General features: G+C 46.5%; 1 protein-coding gene across 3 annotated transcripts in view; it reads left to right on the forward strand.

Annotated features, from left to right (window-relative positions):
* The window catches only part of Fam53b (family with sequence similarity 53 member B), a 123,308-nt gene that overhangs the window by 15,409 nt on the left and 88,688 nt on the right, over positions 1-19,211 (forward strand). The window contains exon 1 of one of the 3 annotated variants that reach the window (XM_023708907.1): positions 3,520-3,599. The exons of the other annotated variants lie outside the window; for them this stretch is intronic. The gene's annotated coding sequence lies outside the window, so the exon portion shown is untranslated. Of the gene's footprint in view, positions 1-3,519; positions 3,600-19,211 lie in introns of those variants that run through there. 3 annotated transcript variants of the gene reach the window in all.

Consider the following 19,211-nt stretch of genomic DNA (forward strand, 5'->3'; position numbering starts at 1 on the left):
AGAGAGAGAGAGAGAGAGAGAGAGAGAGAGAGAGAGAGAGAGAGAGAGAGAGAGAGACTAGGGCAAGGAAACTGGGAAATAGGAGCCCCTGGCCTCATTTTTTAGCTGTGCTGCTTGATTTTATTTGACTTGGAGCCAGCCATTTCACTGCTCTAAGCTGAGATTTTCTTCTCTGGGAGGAATATTGCGTACTTTACAGCAGAGCAGGAACACACAGGATCAGGCAGGTCAGAGCCTCTCTTGCCTTCTTTTCATTTACACCACAAGTATTTTTCGAATGCCCACTGTGTGCTGGCACTGTGCTAAGTGTGTTGTAGGCTTTTTGTTTAATTTTTAGTTTTTTAGTACCAGGGATTGAACTCAGGGCCTTGTGCTTGCCAGGCAGGCACTTAATTGTTTAATTTTTATAATCACCTGAGAAGTAAAAGCTATTAGTGGTCCCAATCCTCTCTGTGGTTCTGGGGTTGAACCTAGGTCTTGCACTTGCCAAGCATGCATTCTACCACACCTCCAGCCCTCTTGTTCCCTTTTTATAGGTAGAGAATTTAAGGTTTAATGAGATACCCAGTGTCATCCAGCTGGTAGACAGCAGTCCTAGGTTTTGAACTTTCAACCTAATACTCTATCAGGAGGCCATGGACTGTAAGCCTAATGAACATATCTGGCCCAGTGCTGCCTTTTTTTTTTTTGTATTGGGAATCAAACTCGGGACCATACCCTTGCTAAGCAGGCCCTGTGCTGTTGAGCTATACCCCCCCCCCATTGTTTTTATAGATAAAGTCATGTTGGAGCACAGCCACACCCATTTGTGTACCTAGTGTCTGTGGCTGCCTTCAGGCTACAGAGGGGGAATGTATGGACTGAATGGTCTACAAAGCCTAAAACATTATGGTCTGACCCTTTACAAAAAATGTACTGAGCCCTTCTTGGTATAGATACTCCTCTGAACTTCAGATGTGTATTGTTCAATGTGGTAGCCACTGGCTTCATGTAATGATTTAAATTGAAGCTATTAAAACTACAGTCAGAGATTCAGTTTAGTTGCATTAGCCACATGTCAAGTTCTCAATAGCAGGCACATGTTGCATGGTAGAGAACCTTGTTACTGCAGAACCTTCCATTGGTAGGAGGGCTGTAAGCCGTCTCTCAGTGTGTGGGGAATCCAAATCTGAGAGAACATTGTGGTAGGCAACCCTGGAGCTTCCTGGCCTAAAGACACAGAATTGGGAATTAGTTCATTGACTCTGAGGTGATGGAAAACTTTCTGTTATGTCAGAGGAAACCCTGGCTTCACATAAAAGAGGTGCTCGTCAACCCTGTAGACCACAGCCCTGCTGCTCTCTTAACCAATGAGCCCGGGCTCTGAGCTCCCAGGGCCCTTGGTCCCCCACCCTCTGTGTCCTCGCCCCATGTATGTGGCATGCTGGGCCCTGTGCAAATCTGTAGAAACTCACTTTCCTGCATTTATATCCTGGTCTGCACTGGACATCTGGACCTGATGGGTTATACCACTCTTCCTACTGGACTGGTAGATTTCTGATTGATTCAGTGGCCACTGAGCAGATAAGGAACTACATTCAAGATTGTGTCTCCTGCTTAGCATGAGGAAGGAAGATGAGTTACAGGCTGGTGTCATGTGGCTGTGCTTAGAATGCTGTTTGTGGTAGGCATCGGTGCAGTCTGGTGAGCTGCTGAGAGCTGGGCTGAATTATAGCGTCTGTCTTTCCTGGCCAGGTCTGCTTGGTATAGGAATCTCTTGGGAAACTACTTAGAAGTAGTCATTCTGAGGTGTAAAGTGAGGTAAATACAGATAGGATAGATTTCCAGTTCACTGAAGCCAGGCATACTGGTGCCAGAACCATCTCTACCCACTCGCCGATCTCTTCCTCACTCGCCGATGGCCTCTATGGAGAAAGACTGTGTGGGTGTTTGTCTTCAGATCTCTGTGTGGTCCAGGCTGGCTTCACTGGCCTCTGTGAGATGGGCTGTGCCATCAGGAGTCCAGTCTGCACAAGTCTCCGTTCCTTAGACAGTGTTCACTCTTTATATCAGGATGGAGATAGTTATAAAATGCAAGAATAAGATGCCAGCAGGGTTTTTCTAGATCTCAGAACAGAGTGAAAGCAAGACAGATAAACCCAGTGAATCTAGCCCTGGAATAGTTGCATGAAAGAAGTAGCTCATAAGGAGGAAGTTGGGGTTAGGAAGATGTTCATGGAAAAACTTTTTTTTCCTTCTGTGTTTTAAAAGAGGAAACATCCTGTGAATAGCCTTGGAAGCCGAGCTTGATTGCACATCTCTCTCCTTTCCCACAACATCTTTAACACTTTGTGTGGTGCTAGCTTGTCACTCTTGGAAGAGAGTCTTCTGTGTCTTCTTTAACTAGTACAGGGGGAGGTCATGGCAGATCAGGCTGTGCCTACAGTTGTGCCAGCACCCAGAAAGGAGAGCTAATTGTGGGTGCCCTGAAAGAACCCTGATGTGAATCAGTGTATAATGCAAATTATTTCTTTTTTTTTTTCTTTTCAAAGTTTTATTGATAAACATATAGCAATGAGACAGTTTCAAATCAAATCGAAAGTACAGTGCAAATTATTTCTTTTGGAAGAGCTTGGAGAGTTCTTCCTTGGAGAGCCAGAGTTTGTTGAGTACCCACCGTGTGCCAAAGCCCTCGTATATATTCTTTCATCAGATTGTCTTACAAATAGTTGTTGGATAACTGGCCCCGCTTTACACAGAAGGAGCTGAACTCGAGCCATATCTCTGAGAGTGTGGGCCACTGTGGGTAGACCCTGGCTTGAAACCCTGGTTTGTCTCTCCCAAGGCCTTTCTCGCTTACCCAGTTTTGTTCCTAGTCATGCACCAAGCTGCTGTGTGAAATCTCTTGCTTTTCTGGATGGTTCCCCAATCACATTTTTATCATGGCTTGTGGGCAGAGAAGTAGGTTGCTTTCTGGGGGTGACATTTAGGAAAGGCAGCTCCACCGAACTTTCCCTTTGAATGTGTTGGTATGGTACAAGAAGTCTTCATTTGTCCTGGACTATTTTGAAATAAAAGGCAGGAAACTCCCCTCGTGTTCCTATAGCTTGTATAGAAGTCATCCAAACAGAATCCTCTGTTCTGGGCGAGCGTTGAAGGAGGAAGCAGCTGTTCTGTTCATGATGACCCAGCCGGTGCCAGCAGTCTGGAGGTGTCAGGGGGCCAGAATTATCTGTCCCACCTGCTGAGTGTACTTGCATTTAGTTCAACTATTTGGCTTGGAAAGCGTTTCTTTCCTCCGCCCCACCCAGTGGGAGAGGCCAGAGGAAGCTTTCCTGGTGGTGGTGGGGCAGACCAAAGACCCTGCTATTTCACATAACGTCGCAGCTCGCCTGGAGAAGGGACACACAGCTTTGCCACGAAAGGAAATCGACTGTCCTCTCCATTACACAGCTGGAGCAGCAGGCGTCCACTGGGGCTGGGAGTTCCGTGGTCTGCTTTGGTGTGCACGGGATTTCACGGTCTGAACTTCCTAGCTGTTTTGAAGCCTCCAGCAAATTCACAGAATGAGCCAGGGAGTGATGCAGATGGACGTACATGACGGGATTGTGCAGGCCAGAGTGAGTCCACATGGCTTTTGAACTAAGCTGTAAATGTAATAACTGTGTTGTCCAGGTGTTTCCATAGGTCTTAATAGAATCATTTAGAATAGAGTTTGTACATGGGTGGACCGGGGGCCACACATGGCCCTCAGACCTGAGGCCTAGTGATGTTTGGCCCTGTGATGCTTTACCAAGTTTTGAATTTCTTGACATTTAAAAATCAGGGGACTGGATGAAGAAGACTAAATTTTTGGCTTCTCCTAACAAGCTATAAGATTTTTAATATTAGCTGGGGGTGAGAGTGAGGAGCTCTTTCCCACAGAGCACTTAGCTGTAGTCAAAGCTGTGCACTGTACGTGGGGTATGTGCATGAGCTCATAGTTCCTACCCAGAATGACTCACTCATTTATGTCCCCTGTGTGGCCCCAAAAGACATTTGAGTCTGAGATTTCTGTCATTTGGAAGACAGATTCAAAACTCTAGTTCTCCAGGTCAGTTGGTGCAGGGCAGGCTGTGGTGCATGGCAGTGACTAGAGGAAATGTCCAGGCTGCTATTTCCATTGCTCAAGGTCACTGCTCCCATAATTCCTGCTGGCTCTTCCACCTGTATGTAAACTCATTGCTAAGCTGGAAATCAGGCGAGGCGGTATGCTAACTGCTGTTAACTGCTAACTCTAGCCAACAAGTGTGTCCCTCAGGGCTCACTCGGGCACCCTTTTACCCCAGCATCTACTCCATGTTGTCCTGTGATGCCCAGAACCCCCAGGGTCCTTTTTGTTACCCTCCCCTGTCTGTAAAGCTGCACAGGTGCTTTATCTGTTGTAATCTTCATAATCTAAAAATACCTTCAGTTTTTTTCTCTTTTGGTACCAGGAATCAAACTCACGACCTCCTGCTTGCCAGGCAGGCACTGTGCTGCTAAGCTCTCTCCTCGACCCCCAGGACCTCCAATTTTAATATATGTTGAAGGATTTTTGTTAAAATGTTTTATCTTTAAACTCTCTTGGCAAACAGTCTGGCTGCTGCGTATCAAGTAGGTAACTTCTGCTGGTGATAGACACAGTTAATATAAATTAAAACAATTCTCAGAATATTATAGCTTATTTTCAATAGACAGTAAAATAAAGATTCTTTAATAAAGTAAAATAAAGACAGTAAAATAAAAATGTGGCAGTATATCCATTTCCTAAATACTGAGGTTTTCTTTTCAGATTTCCCTTTTCCTTTTTCATTCAGCGCTGGTTTTGTTTTGTTTTGTTTTGTTTTTCCTTTTATGGCACTCTGAAAACATTTTTTTCCATTTTGATTTGTATCCATAGTTCACTATGAGCTTCTTGGTGTCATTCTGGATTTTTTTTCTGAATCTGCGAAATTTGGGCTCTAAATGCCATTGCTTGGGAACCCTTCTGCCTCCCGATTTGCAGCAGGAGCACAGCATCTCACTCGCCTCCTTCTCCCACACTGATCAGCCCCTCGTTCTGGCAGGGTTAGTTCAGTCCTGGATTCTGCTAGGCCAGGGCTTTGGAGAAGGCCCCAATGATGCCAGTGTCCTTCTTGAGTGTTTTAGAGACTATTGGGGAGCCCATTAAGGACAAGGGCTAGGTCATCTTAATCTCAGCCTCATGGCCTACCTCAGAAGAAGTGCCAGGGTGGGCTGAAGGCCTGTCACCCTCACCGACAAAATGGAGTTTGCAAGAGACTCTGTGGTTTTGGATCTTGATTTTTCTCATCTGCGAATTGTCCTGCCAGTTGCCAGAGTTCTGGGATGGAATCCACCGAAACACAGTGATTTGCAGGCTCAAGGGAACAGCTGGCTCACCTGGAGGCTTGTTAAAGCCTGCTGCTCCTGGAGAATTAGTGAGCTGGTCCTGGCTGGGGACCGGAAGTTTCCATTTCTAATGAGTTTCCAGGTGATGCTGCTGCTCGGGCTGCTTCTGGTGGTGCAGGGACTACACTGTGGGATCCACCTGCACCAAAACCACATTGTTGGAGCAGGTGCCAGGTGTTTCACTGTGTACTCCAGCAAGGGTTCAGGTCACCTGGCTTGTGAGCCTGCCCTTGCCTTTCATCATTCCACGTGTCATGTGTACACATTCAACACTTTGCGTCTTACCTTCTTGGACCCTGGATCTTAGCTATGCCTAAAGATATTTTGTTTTCCAGGCAACCATTTTTATGGAAGCAGTTTGTCTTCAGACTCTGGCTTTAATAGTTGGAGACACATTTATTTCCTATCTTGAGACAACCTTTTCTATTACACCTGTCATTCACCGTGTATTCCTGTCCCCACTACCTCCTCTGGACCCTGGATGCCAAAGGTGTGACCTTGAGTTTTGAGTCTTGGTTTCCCAAGTGGAACTATTTTATCCATTCTTCTGACATGGGATTGTGTTATCTATTCTTACCAAAAGGCTGAGGTTGGGCTGCGTTAACCTCATGGATGCACTGGGCGCCTCTGCACTCTGGGATGCTTCCTGCTATTTCCTGCTGACTGCTGTTGGACTCCAGGCTGGTCTCTTCTTGTCTAAGATGTCTTGAAGTCAGTGTCCCTATTTGGTGACAGGAACTAGGGTGCCCACAGTGTTCAGAATCAACTACTTCATCTCTTTCTCCTTACCTGAGTTTGCAAGAGACTCAGCCATATGGATGAGCCTGGCTTGGGCTTCCACAAGTGAAGGAGGCCTTTTAGTAGCTGGGGAAACAGGGGAGACAGGGCCAGAGCTAGGAAGTGATGTGCTAGACAGCCAGTCATTAGATCTAGTTGTTAGTGGTTGGCTGCCCGCAAAGATTGCTTGCATCTTACTTTTGGTTTTCATTTGTCTAGAGTGTGTGTGAAATCACTGCTGGCTTTGGGTGCGCAGTTAAAGATGAGCTAGTTGGCCGTGACAGACAGTCACTGTCTCCCCGGCTTTGCAGTTTCCCCTTGGTCGTGCTTTGTACAGCAGTCTTCCTCTTTGCACTCCTGCAGGAGACACCGAGTCAGTGGTGGTCTGAATGCATCATTTCTGCTGTCTCTCTGACTCCTTGTGTTGCCCCAGTGCCTTGCTTTCCCCTGCTACCAGCCCCCCGGCAGCTGCACTACGCAGGCCCTTGTGCTTTCATAACCATGAAAACACGCGGGGAGCGCGTGCCCTGCACATGCCCTGATCACATATTTGTGACTCTGGAGCCCGAGACGATTGTGACATTCTCATATGGGGCTCTGTGTGGTCATTCCCCCTCCCCAAGGGAGAACACAATTATTGTATTGTCTATTGGTATTCTGGGTTAGCTGCGTGGGTCTAGACTGGGGCTGTTTGTATCCTAGAAAATAGAAATAACCATTTTTGGAGCTCGTTATTCAGATGCTGCCATTTTATGGAAGGGGGAGGTTTGGGACACTTTGTCAGGATCCTTGTAGCTCAGCCCCCTTCTTGATGTTCTTGTTGGCCAAGAGGAAAGGGAGACAGGCCAGGGTGGATAGGGCAGATTCTGTGAGTCAGAGGGGAAGGCTGATGTGGAGTGGTGGGGAAGTGGTGGTGGCTTGGTTGTCTGTGTGGCAGCCCCCACTCCTGAGCCAGTGAGGGATGCTGATACTGGCCAGATATTGTATGCTGTACTTGTTTGGGTCACATGGGACTCCTACCAGCCAGGAGGAAGCCCTCAAGTTCTCTGTTGTACTGTGGATTGAACTCAGGTCTTCACACTGAATGGCATCTCTAGCCCTTTAAAAATTTTGAGATAGTGTCTCATCCACTAAATTTCCCAGGCTGGGCTCAAGCCTGCAGTCCTCCTGCCTCAGTCTCCTGGAGTGGTAAAGTTACAGGTGTGCTCCACCATCCCCAGCTGAACTCCCAGATCTTTACCTCCCTCCTTAGGATTATAGACTCGCTTCTCTGTCCATGGCACTTACCTTACACCTCTGATTGTACCTTGTAGTAGACCTCTTTGAACATTTGCTGTTTGTGTAAACTTGGTTGTGAAGTTGTGACTTCCTTCTTCTGTCCCCAGCACAGCCAGTCCAGTGAGCGTTGACTTTGGAATAGAACTCTGCTACTAAGAGAACATAATGGTGGCAGAAACACAGTGCAGAGATGTACCTGGGCTCCATTCATGCAGTCCAAGTCATCTAGAAAATACTTGTTCTTACGTAAAAGGCTGTTCTAAGGAGCACAGCATCGTACGCAGGTCTGATTCCTGGGCCAGTTTTCCTTGACCCTCCTGGCTCACTGTGGGGGCTCCAGGCCCTTGGGCTCTTTGTTCTGGTTAAGTTCCTACAGAGGTGTGGGCCTGGCCCACTTCAAGCCTGGCTGTAGCCAGACTTTTTTTTTTCTCTAAAAGCAGAACACAAGAAATAGTCATTGGGGAAGAGCTCTGGGCTCAAGATTTGCCTGTGTTGGGGAATGAGCAAAGCTGCCTGCCACCCCTGCCCACTGAAGCTCTACTGAGTGAGTGGTTGCAGGTCCTCTAGGAGCTGTGAGCAGTAGCAGATGCCAACCACAGATTCAGCTAGCCGCTGGGCATTTCTGTCTGTCTAACTAATCAGTCGATTGATCAATCAATCAATCTATATTAATCTATTTAAAATACTGTTTTTTAATCTTTATTTGGTACTTTATTTTTAATCTTTATTAAGTCCAGCTCCTTATGCAGCTTGGACTCATAGTGATCCTCCTGCCTCAGCCTCCCCAGTGCTGGGATTACAGATGTGTACTGCCACGCCCGGCTTCAGTGGCTGGCATGACACAGCATGCCATGTGGTACTGGGGATCAAACCTGGGTCCTTGCACATGCCAGGCAGGCACTTAGACTGTCAAGCTATCCCCCAGCCCAATATGATCTCTTTTTGAGACAGGGTCTTACTGTTAGTTCAAATTGGCCTGAAACTCTGAAAAATCTTCCTGGCTCAGCCTCTTGAGCCCTAGGATTACAGGCATGCATCACTATGCACACCTGCCACTGAGTATTTCTGTCATGCTCTGCTGGTATGGAATCCAGATAGCTTCAAGCCTGGCCCCTCTGTAAACTAGGAGGCTCAAGGCTTCGAATTAACGTTAACACAATTTTGATAGCTGTAGGAAGCCCCATAGACAAGAGATTTTGGTACCTTTTGGCACCAAGAAAGTTGAGACTTGACTTAAAGCAGTGATTGTGTGTTTTGTTTCAGCAGCCCTTTCCTGAGCAGCTCTTCATGCCACGTCCTGGGCTCTTGATAGACTAAGGTTGAGTTTGTGCCCTCCTTGTCCACAGCCTGGTTCGAACTCTGGGGTATACAGAAGCACAGGGTGTAGCTCAGTATGTGGTATAGGCCGTCCGTCCTGGAGGTGGTGACAGGAGCTTGAGTGTAGCTTGAGCGCAGTGTGAAGGCTGAGAGGGTGATGGGGGAGCCAGGAGCAGGCACTAGCCAGAGGGCCCGGCAAAGGCCTGGAGGCGTGAAACAGCACGGGGTACGGGGAACTTTCGCAGTGTGTGGGTGTATGTTTATTTCAGTAGGGTGCTGGAGCTTGTTGCACCCAGGGCCTTAGTCTGTTAAGCAAGCGACTTTTCCTTGCAGCATTGGGGATTGAACCCATGGAACCTTGAGCTATATCCCTAGATTCTTTTATTTTGTATTTTGAGACAGGTTCTGGTTAAATTGCCCAGTTTGGCTTGGCTATGCAATATTCCAGCTTCAGCCTCCAATTTAGTTCTGGGATTACAGGCTCAGGCCACCACACCTGGTAGCACATGACTTTTAAACTGTGTTCTGATGAATTTTGAAGGAAGCCATTTTATTTCTTGGCTGCTTCCCATCAGTAACTCTGTGGAAGGGCCTGGGCCCCAGTGTGGCCTCTCAAAGCCATACCTCCCTTAGAGTGCAGTCAGTGTTGCTCAGAGACTCCTGTGTGGACTCTGAGCCCTGCTCATACCAGCAGCCGGTGGCGTGGGTTGCTTAGGCCTGTTCTGGCCTTGTGGCTGCTTCCACACCCTTACCAGGCTTTGAGCCTTCTGACCAGCACAGCTCTAGCTCATGTTTTGTTAATTTATTTATCTCGTGGCAGTGGGGATATTTGCACTGAGCTACTCTTCCAGCACTTTTCCTTTTTTATCTTGAGACAGGGTCTTTCTTGCTGAAGTGCTAAATTGCCCACGGTGGTGTGAACTTGTGAACTTCCTACAGCACTGGGGTTGTCCTGTGCTCCACCATGCCTGGCTTTTGTCAGGTTATTAACGATGGAAGTGACTTGCAGGAGGACCTGCAGGAGCGCAGAAAGGGGAGAATCAGGATGCCTTTTGTGCCCACCTCACAAAGTTGTGACCTAAGCCCCTGCACTTCGCAGGGCCCAGTATATTATACTGCTTGTTTTCAAAAGTATACTCTGGGTCTTAGTGCATTTTATTTTACCTTTTATTTCACTCATGATCGGTCACTAAAGATTTTCACTTCTTTGGGAGTAGGGGCTGTGGTTTATGTGTTCCTGTCTTCTTCCCATTTCATAACCACAGCAGGCACCAAGTAACCACTCAGTTAGGCTGCGTTCAATAAATGAATCAGCTTTTCAGAGCTGACAGTGTGCTGTTAACTATTCACCAAAAGAACCTGAAACTTGGCTTCCTTGCCCAAGTGCTACCTTCCACCCAGTCTGTTAAATTTCATCCATCTGGCCTCATCCAGCTATTTAGCCTGAGCCCCCACCCCCATCCTTGTTTTTGTCCTTTTTAAGTCTGAGAATGTTAGTCATCAGTGCCCCCTCCCTAGTGTGTCCCTGGCTGAGGTGGCCAGCGAGGGTGGTTTGTGGATCTTCTGCTGGCTGTGGCAGACTCTGTCAGGGGAAGGTACCACCTGATGTGGAGGGGTGGCTGGAGACTGGCAGTGGCTGTGCTGCTGACTTTCTGCAGCTTCCTGAGAGGAAGAGGGAAGTCTGCACTAAAAGCTGGTCCAGTTGGCGCCACTAGGGGGCCGATGACAGTAAGGAGACAGCTACAGCAGCAGCTGGTGTGCTTGGCAGTTTATCAAGCACTTTAGGATCTGTTGTGGACAAACAATAGAATGAATCTGTTTCTTCCGGGGCCTTGGCTGTTGCTTGTGAGGGAGCTGATGTACTCATCTTTCGGAGCAAGGTGAACTCTGGGAGTCTTCCTCTGAGCTGTGCAGAAGTCCGCTTCAGGACCTGGAAGAGTTCAGCATGGCCTTACAGGGTGCCTTGCCTTTATTTTAGGCTGGTGACTCTATTGGCTATGTCATTTCCTCTTTACCACCCTGCACAGGTCTGTGCTCTGTGTCTCTATGAGAAGCCTGGGTATCATAGCCAGAGTGCTTGAGGGAAGTGGAGAAGAGTTTGCAGAGGTGGTTCCTCTTCCATCTCCTGCCCTCTATACTCTGCCAAAAAATAGACTTAAGACCCAGTGAGTGGCCTCGCCCCCAAATTTCTTATATTTATTTCATGACATATTCAAAGTAATTTAGAACTGAATGTCTTAACCTAGCTTTGAATTAGGACTTACTTAGTGAAATCCTAGTCTCTTTTATCTAAGGAGACAAGAGTCTGGTGCTATTTTAGTCTCTGTACAGATGGCTGCTGTGACCGATGGCCACAGAGTGGTCTTACCATGGTCAGCCATGCCATTGAGAATCTTCCTTGCCAACAAGGACTAGATGGATGGCTTTGGTAGTTTGATCTGAGAGGTGCCACAAGAGTTTGATTTACTTATTATATGACAGACTTGTTGGGCAGCTCTGTGTCTCTCATTTTTGCTGATGATGGCATTATTAAACTTGAACGTGTGGTAGAGTTTTTGGGGATGTGGGGTGGAAAAGCAAAGGCAGAAGGCTTCAAGTGTGACTGGTGAGCTTGCCTGATTAATTTCTATACCTGTAAGATAGACTGGGGATATGACTCAGTCAGGTCATAAGGGTCAGGTCCTGAAGTCTGAGCTGAGGGTAGGATGTGACCTGTGAGTAGGAAACGTGGTGGCTCTCATGTCAGCAGAGCTCACTGGTGTCCTCTTGTGTCACCTCCAGTGTACCAGTCTGATCCTGATTTGGACCAGTGTGTTAGGGCTTTTAGTCCTCAGGCCTCTGAGATTTAGAGATCTGCTGCCCCCCCCAGCTCTGTCCTAAGCAATAGCTGCTGAAAGATTACCTTTCCAGTGTGCTGTGGCCTTGGGAGTCCTGTGACAACATGCTGGCCTGTGGCTGTGGCCACTAACAGCAGTGCTTTTCCCTGTTGCCTCAACTGGAGCTACACTGGTGGAGGGCTTGTGAGTAGCTATGGTTAGTCTTACAAGAGGGAGGGAACATTGCTGTTTGAGGGCCGTGTGAGCCTGTCAGCATTTTATAAGGGAAGAAGAGATTCTTGTCCTTTTGGGGAGGTAACAGATGAAGGCATCAGAACTAATCAGTGGCTTACTTCTCGGCATTCCAAGCTACTCATCCAGTTCAGAATATTACTGGCTTTACTGAAAGACATCAAGGCAAGTGCTTCTGCATATTTAGTACTAAATTTAGAAAATGCACCCCCTGTACTCCATCTGTCCCCATAGCTACATAAGAGGAAGGCTGGCTCTATACCCCTGCCTGTCCCACCCACCCTGCCCACTGCAAGCAGATTCAAATGTCAGCATAGCTTCCTGTATTCACTCAGTTGTCTGGGAAGCCATACTTAAGCCACTGTGACAGTGAATGAAGATTGGGCTTTGCTCTGTCCTGTTTCTTGGGACTTTGAACACTTTGGGTCAGGTTTGATCTGGTTAGGAAGGCCAGCCTGCACATAACCTACACCATGCCACTTGGTCTAGGATAGGTGTGGAGGTCCCATTTTCAAGTAAGGAAACTGAGGCTCAAGAAGATACAGTGACTTGGTTAAAGCCACACAGTGCTATGTATCTGCATTGAGACTCTTACTGGTCAGAGACAGAGCTTGTCTGGCCCAGCTTCCCACTACGCAGTTGAAGGAATCAGGTCCAGAGAAGGGAAGTGACATGGCAGAGTAGGTGGAGCTGGCCATGGCTACCAGCAGACCCCCCTGCCTCCTAAGTCTCACTCAGCACAGGCCACACAGCCTCTTGTTTGTGCATCTTTATTTATTTAGATTATTACTTTTTTTTTTCCTTTCACCCCTCATCTCTTGGTTTTTAATCATGGGTTGGTTGAATTCATTATGCTTTAAATAGGTCTCACTGAAGAATAGGTCATGGTTGTCTTAAGCTAAGTGGCTTACCACTTAAGATTATCTTTGGGGCCCCTTGTTGTCTGCCCACTACCCTCTGGTTCCCTGCCCATTCTTGCCCTTACCCTGCCGTGGAGGAGAAGGCAGTGTCTAGCTCTGTGCCCACTCAGTAAGTATCAGTCCTCCTCATTTTGTGTCCCCAGTCTCCTTCCTTTTTAAGTTTGTTCAGCAAATTCTTGTCTGTAGTGCCCTCCTCTCTTGGAGTGTTTGGTGGGTTTAATGACATGAATGGTAGTGGACGTTCTGGGAGTGCTTATAGCAAACCCATCTTTCAATTATTTCTCGTTGATAAATGAGCTCTTGACAGGTCATGCATGCAGTTGGCCTCGGTTTCAAGAAACAACATAGGCTGTCTTGTTCCCATGTTCAGATTTGTTTTGGCTTGGGATCTCAGCACTTTCATGTCCTTGAAGAATGTCATTCTCCCCTCCTCCAGTGTTGTTTGCTTAAAAAAGCAAAAAATCCCTGCAACACTCTGTGAGGGACTGTGAAAGTACTGGAGAACAGAGTCCTGATTTGGTTCAGCAGCTCATCTTACTGTTCTGCTTTGTTTGTTCCCCTCATTAAGAGAGCCTCATAGGGGAATCTGGGCCATTTTGTTCAGCCAGGGGCACCGGTCAAGTCTTTCTAGCCATGTAATGTGACTGCCAGTCCCTCCCCAACTGTGGGCTTCCAGTGGCCTTTGATACCTGAAAGACTAGGTCAGGGAACATATATTCATCTCAGTTATTGAAGTAAGCATCTCCAAAGTCATGTTTTGTTCTGGAGTGAGGGACAGGGATGGGGTAAGTGTACCCTTTCTGTTTAAGGATAGCAGGTGCTTTGTACTTGAAGCAAGAAAATATCTCATCCTCCTGGATGCCTCATGTGTAGTTCCAGAGTGATTTACTAAGAGACTGAAATTCTTTGCTGAGGAGTTCATGCTATGGCTGCAAGATATTTTTAAAAGTTAGTTTGTAAGTATTAAGTAAGTGCCTACTCTCAGGTAGGAATTATGCTTGCTTAAGGATTTCAGTACTTCTAGGGCCATTTTGTCATGCCCACACCGTGCAGAGCATTACCTCCTTAACCATCTTATTCCTGAGATCAGCAGAACAAGGATAACTTCTTATATATCACAAGGGAAGAAAATGAGCTTAGCAAAGTTGTGTAGCTTAGCGAGGGTCATATAACTCATCTAGGATGGCGCAGGGAAGCATAGCTTAAGGACTTGCATTCTAGTGCTTTTCCTCAACTGTAGACATTGATGAACCTATCTGCTGTGGTAGGCTCAATGCTCAGGCCAGAGGATGAGGGTGACTGGGGCAGGTGTAGACCTAGGCTGTACATGGAGGGGAGCTCCCTGCTCCAGTTTTTAGGGAGCAACTTTTGAGAGAGGGACGGGGTGGTCTGTGGTGGAGGCCAGTGGAAGGGAACAGCCGGGAAAGTGAGGGCAGGTGAGCACAGATGGTTGGCTAGGGCTGCAAGAAGCCAATGCAGCTCTCTCCAGTCCTGGGAATGCCCTGCGTTTCCTGGGTGACATACTGCCTTCTCTGTGTGTCCAGCTTGGCTGCACATCTGTGCAGTTAGGATGGAAAGTGATGACTCTGTCCTGCCCCCTCTATTTTCCACGAGACCCCTTCAACTGCAAGCTGCCCACTCCCTGCCAGTAGTGCTATGTTTCAACCTTAAGTTATGAAAGGTTGACCTTTGGCCTGAAGTTGCCCAGGATGAATAGTATTTGAGAGAAACTGTATTGAAAACTCAGTGGCTGTGTTTCAGTGCTTCACTATTAACTGAGAGATCGAGTACATGCTTACAGGATATCTTGAAATAGGTATCTAACTCCATAAGTCCTGGAGTTAGAGGTTTGGTGGCTGAGACAAAGCCTTTGGAGTTCAAGGCAAGGGGGTTGGGTCTTTGTGTCTTGTTCACAACTGGGTGACCTTGGGCCAGAGCTTCAGTCTCCCTGTGTGTAAAATGGGACACGCATAGCACACTTCTGTGGTTACATTCTGAGGATGCAGTGAACACAAGTCCTTGCAATGTGGTGATGGCTATTATTTTAGTTTAGACGTGTTGAAGGTAAGCCATGTCACCATTAGTTCTGCAGACAGAGACTGAGAAGAGCTAGGGAAATAGTACAAAAAAGTTAATGTTTTTGCTGAGTCCTGCCTCTGTTGTAGAATTTCCTCAAATCACTGATATTGAACATGCCCTTTATATTAAAGTATTAACAAATGAATTTTTGGGGGGTTATGGAGGACTCTTTTTCTCTTTTGTTAATGACTTTCCTGAAGTATCTAGGCTTCTTGGACTGTGGGAATTAGTTGAAATGTTCATTGTACTGAGGATCACACAATCGGGGACCTGTTCAGTGGTTACAATCCAGACTGGCTTTCCAGTGACAGCTTGGTCTGGGAAGGTGTAGTTCTGGGTACAGTGCCCAGGTAGCTTTTTACTTTTATCCTGGAAATTCAGATGACTCAGTTGCCCACTTAGTAAGGGAAGGGCATCACTAGGCAGATTCATTTCCCTTCTCTTGTGGGTAGGGAGCAAACCTGTAGGATCCAGCTCCCTTCAGCCCTTCTTAGGCATTTTTGTGGCAGAAGACAGGGTGACCCTGAGAAATACACTTGCCCAAATGTTTGTCCATTTGCTTCTAGGTCCTGTCTGCCAATGACTTTTGTTACACAAACAACTGAAGCCCTGAAAGCGTGAGACATTCACAAAGATCTTGTGGAATTGCTGTTTTCTGCTCATTTCCTTTGCTTCGTAGGAGGGGACGTGGGAGCTCTGAGAGCAGTGGCTTGCTCAAGCCATCAGGAAAATCACTGCTGCTGGCCAAATTCATGTTTAGGTTTTGGTCCGAGTTCTATTTTTAAGGCAGTGGGATAGATATTCCTCTTCTGTAAAACTAACACAGGCGAGGAGGCTAAGCTAAGTAAAGACTGTAAAAAAAAAAAAAAAAGGAAAAAAAAAGTGAAGTTTAATGGTCATGGCCATTTCCAGTGTGGTTTGTTCCTGTTTTAAGGGATAGCTTTTCAAACTGCATTATAGACACCTTCAGCTAACTCTTCAAACCTTAGAATTTATACTGACTTGTAGTTTGCAGGGCTTTCTTGTGAATGTTGTTTCATTTAATGTGCCTCACGTGGGATTCCTCCTAATTCCTCAGAAGATGAGAGTCTCAGACCACAGTGCTCTGACAGCTGTGTTCAGGGGTTGAAAGCACATGAGGATTCACTGAAGATTGCAGAACAGGAGCAAGAACATTTCACATTCAGAGTAACTCCCATAAGTGAGCAAAAGTGTCTCTGTCCCCGTGTTGCTCAAGGAGGCAGCCCTAGATTCAAAGGCTGGCCTTGCCTCTGCTTACTGTAAGATAATGCGTAAGTGATAGACTTCCTAGAGATGCAGTCTCCTCATCTGAAAAGTGAGAATGCTCCTAATAGCAGTGCCTTTTCTCAGGTATGTGGAGGAGTCGGCCCACAGCCCACGCACGGTTGGTGCTCAGAGAGGTGAGGTGAGGGCTGTGGCTCGAAGTGCAGCTGTGTGAGGGCGCGTGTGGCAGGAGTGGCACAGCTCTGGCCGTGGGCCACCTGGTGACCAGGGACAGTGACTGGCCATGCATGTACCTCGTACCCAGTAGGCCCTTGCTCTTTGCTGTTCATGTGCAGATGCCCTCTTGGGGTACGTGGAGACCTCTGCCACAACAGCTGCACCCAGAGACCGAGAGAGTGGTTGGGCAAATAGGATCAAGGAGCAGTGGAAAATGTCCCTTGAGCTTTTGTTCCTTTGGTGGAAGTCCTGGCGACTCCAGGAGTCAGAGCCAGAGAGCAGTACCCCTTGTTTAGATAGAGACGTCGGCTAGGGGAAGACCCCTCCGCAGATGCCAGTCAGCCCTGCAGATACGTGAAGGTAGAGCAAGACGCTGTGTGTCCATGTTGTCCAAGGAGTCCCAGCAGAGAGACTGGAGGAGAATATGGAGACTGGGAATTGATCATAGAAAGTTTAAGTACGGACCAAGGGATCCATAGAAGAGATACTGGGGATGATGTTGGCAGATGGAAAGCGCTGTTGGTAATCACTTTTTGGGCAAAACAGTACAGACGCAAATGCCCGAGGCCTTCCATTTGCTGAGCTCTTTTACTCTTTTCTTATATATATCTCTCTCAGAAGCTCCCAGGCAAGTTGTCCTCATTCCCATTTTAGGGAAAATGCTAAGTAGTGAGATAGACCTTGTGGAGATGGGAAAGGGATATGGGCTTGGAGGAGACAGGAGGGGGAGGGGGAAGGGAAGTAAACAGGCTCAAGATGTGACATGTGTGCAGTACTGATTCGCAACAGGCACGTGGTGAATCTTTTTATTATGAGAAACATAATATTAATAAAAATGGGAGTTGGGGAAGATGAAAAAGATGAAGTCAAGTGACTTGTTCCAGGTAAAGCCCAGGGCTGCCAGATCCCGTAGTGTGGAGTCCTCCCCATCTTAGCGTACTGTCTGGTGCAGGCAGCAGGCTCTTTGTCTTTATAAAATTTATATATAATACAGTTCAGTCTTGTAGTGTTTAGTTCTGTGATTGTTGGCAAATGTGTAGAGTGAATGGAGTTTTATTTAAATTCATTGTTTTGAGGTCATTTTATATTTATGCAGTTATAGTTGTACCTTGGTTCAAGAGCTTAATTTGTTCCATGATTTTGGAAAAGATGGCCATATTTGTGTTTGGGCAGGAAAGATGGCTGTGGTTTATCACCTGATACAAAGTCTGCAAACAAAAAGAAAACCACTCCATAAGAAATAATACAAATGAATCTTGGCTTCTCTTGTTTCCCTGAATAATAATGTTTTCAAAGACTACATAGCACAATAGCATAAGCAGGAAATTGACACTGATGAAGTCAAGATACAGAACATTTCTACTGCCAGGGGCACTCCTATTGCCTTTTCTAACCACAGCTCATTTTAGTCTTACCCCTTTTTGTTTGTTTCTGGTACTGGGCATCGAACTCAGGACCTCATGCTTGCCAGGCAAGTGCCTTCCCCCGAGCTATATCCCCTGTGTCTTCTCATCCCCCCCTTTTTTTTTCCTCTAATCCCCTTTTAACCACTAGTCTCTTCTCCAATTGTGTAATTTTTTCATTTCAATGATATAGTACATACTATAAATAGGATCCTATAATAACCTTTAGGGATTAGCTTTCTTTCACTCACTGTAGTTCTTTGGAGGCTCGTGCAAGTTCTTAGGTTCTCCAGTTCTTAGGTTTTCCAGTCTTTTTATGACTGAGTGGCAGTTCATGGTATGGATGGAGCGTGGTTTGTTTAACCATTTACCCAGTGGTTTCCTGGCTTGGACTGTTATGAATAAAGCATTTGTGTGTGGGTTTTAAAACTTTAAATTTTTATTGGTACATATTTGTGGTACATAATGATTACATTCTTCGTAGGGAGTTGGCACATGTGTGTAACACATTTTAATCCCCGCCCCTCACTCCTAGTCTCTTGGTTTGCTTCCCATTTGTGATGGCTCTATCTCCCTATTTCCTATTATCTTTTATTTTTGGGTTTCACATATGAGAAGCCATACAACATTTAAGCTTGTGTGTCTGATTTGTTTCTCTTGCATTATAGTTTCAAGGTATATTCGTTTTCCTACAAGTGACTCTTTTGTCTCTCTTTGCGACTTTAGTTTTGTTGAATAAGTGCTAAGCAGTGCGGTTCTTGGGTTGAATGTGCTCATTGCCATAGTGAGCATCTGAAGGGTGCATTTGGGATATAGACGTCAGTACCAGTGGGAAGCTCAGGCCCCGGAGCTGGTTCAAATCCCAGCTTTTAACCTGGACCGTCTTGAGTTGCTTCATATGGCTGTAAACTGAACTTGTAGTTAATGCATGTAAGGTACCTGCTCTCCATTTTCTGCTGCTTCAGTGAAATACCTGAGGCTTAGTGATTTTTATACAGAAAGGAAGTTTATTTAGCTCACAGTTCTGGGGCGTTGCACTGGCATCAGTTCTGTTCTGGCAAAGTCCTTCTGGCCAGTGGCATCGCAGTGTGCACACGCGGGTCTGTGAGCAGAAAGGCAGAGTGGCTGGGGTGAGGTTATAACAGTTCCTCTTGTAGTGTGGGATTACAAAAGGGCTGTGCCGTTGTGCCTGTGTAGAAGCTGCTGCTGCTGTTCCGAGGTATGGGGTATTGAATCCAGAGCCTTTACACCTTGTACATCATTAGCTCTTTTTAAATTTTTGTTATGAAACAGTGTCTTGCTAAGTCACTAAATTTCCTAGGCTGGGCTTGAATGTGTTATACTTTTGCCTCAGCCTCCCAGAAAAGCTGTTCTTAATACAGATTCAGAGAAAATGCACTGAAAAAAGTGAAGTCCAGGGGCCAGGGAGATGGCTCAGTGGAATAAGTGCTTCCCTGGCAAGCACAAGAGCCTGAGTTCAATCCCTGTTTCCGGAAAAA

Source organism: Octodon degus, unplaced genomic scaffold, assembly GCF_000260255.1.
Source record: "Octodon degus isolate 3935 unplaced genomic scaffold, OctDeg1.0 scaffold00010, whole genome shotgun sequence".
Taxonomy (NCBI): Eukaryota; Metazoa; Chordata; class Mammalia; order Rodentia; family Octodontidae; genus Octodon; species Octodon degus.